The following is a 1,544-nucleotide window of genomic DNA, read 5'->3' as shown; positions in this document are numbered from 1 at the left end:
AGAACATGCCATATCGCACCGATTTCATGTTCGAAAAATGTGTATTCGTAATCGCAAAGTGGTATTCAGAACACCGTCTCACGATTTCATTATCATTTTCATGCGAAAACGATTTCTGGAACAATTTTTGTTTCTGCAAGCAACTTACTATAATAGATTTTCGCTGTTGGTTTCTGAAATTAAAGGAGATGTAATTATATTAAAATAAATAAGTAATGTGTCGAAAACTCGCCTCGATGTTTCGGTGTTTCTCCATATAGCACAGCACTGTTTTGATTTCGGCTTCCGTCCATTTTTTCACCTCCTTTTCTCGCCGGCGCTTTCGTATTTCTGTAGACACTAAAATTGGAGTATAAATAAATGACAAAAAATTTATATTTATTTTGTACTTTGTGATTCTTACTTACTTTGATGATTTTGGATAATTCTTGATGGTTTTTGATGCTTTGTGATGCTTTTTGATGTTTTTTATATCGCTTTTAATTTGCTGATTGTAAACAAAAAACAGCTGTTAATAGCAGAATTTCCAATAAGAAAATCTAAAAGGAAATGCCATTCTCTTAGTTTTATTTATTATTTGTAAAATTCCATTTAGTAAAATTCCAACGACTTTCTAACACTGGAAATAAGCAAACAACCACATAATCTGTAAACAAGGGTCTAGGTTGGTCAAAGTTGGTTATTTTATCATACTGCATTTTGTTGTTGTTTACTTAATCACATAACCACATAACACGATAACCACGGCCAGGATTATAGCGAAAATATTACTTTATTGAAAAGAAAATTCATGAAAAATAGTTTGAAACAATAGTTGTGAAAAATTCAAATAATTTTATAAAAAAAATGTGCTTACAACTCAAAAGTCGTTGTAAATCACTTATTTAACTAAAATTTTATTAACTTGTGGGATGCCCACAATAATACGTAATTTATTTTACTAATGGTAGGACGTGCTTGTAGCCGTGATGATGCGCCAAGAAGAAAGGAAGATGGTAGTCCGTCAAGCTTACAGTTTATCCAGTTTTCGAGTTGCCATATCTATGATTTTTGCAGATGTGAACTAATCCCGCCAAACACACTTAAAATTAATAATTTTATTATTATAAATAAGATAGTAATAATTAATAGTGAATATGAGATTTACACTGAGATAGCAATATGAAAATTGTAAACGTTACTACTACACTATACAGTGATGTGCGATGAAATAGAGCCAGTACTATCGAAATTATTTAAATTAACAAATCATATAAAAATTCACTTTTTTCATTTATTCCTTTAATAGGTAAAAAAGAACAACTTATGAGACGTATATTAAAAAACAAATTAAACAGCTTAAGTCTAAAACATAAACGAAAAAATTCAAAATTCATTGGTATATCTTATTTCGGCTGTGACTTGAAATAGAGCCAAAAGTAATTATTCAATTTCAGTCGTATCTCATGACCTGAAATCAAAAAYTTTTATGAAATAATTAAAAGAAACGATGCAACTATGTTAAATCTTACTTCAATATTTAGTGCAGTATCCTTTATTTTTTA

General features: G+C 29.4%; 1 long non-coding RNA gene across 1 annotated transcript; it reads right to left on the bottom strand.

The window, feature by feature from the left end:
• Positions 1-1,381: 1,381 nt before the first annotated feature.
• On the bottom strand, positions 1,382-1,544 carry LOC108969559. The gene is made up of 2 exons (XR_001993401.1): positions 1,512-1,544; positions 1,382-1,450 (listed from the first exon to the last, which is right to left on the bottom strand). It is a non-coding gene; the product is annotated as an uncharacterized LOC108969559 (long non-coding RNA).

Source organism: Bactrocera latifrons, unplaced genomic scaffold (genome assembly GCF_001853355.1).
Source record: "Bactrocera latifrons isolate USDA-ARS-PBARC rearing strain unplaced genomic scaffold, ASM185335v1 scaffold_2574, whole genome shotgun sequence".
In the NCBI taxonomy this organism is placed as follows: domain Eukaryota; kingdom Metazoa; phylum Arthropoda; class Insecta; order Diptera; family Tephritidae; genus Bactrocera; species Bactrocera latifrons.
Note: the sequence above shows the minus strand (reverse complement) of the source record. Positions and strands in the feature narration are given on the sequence as shown.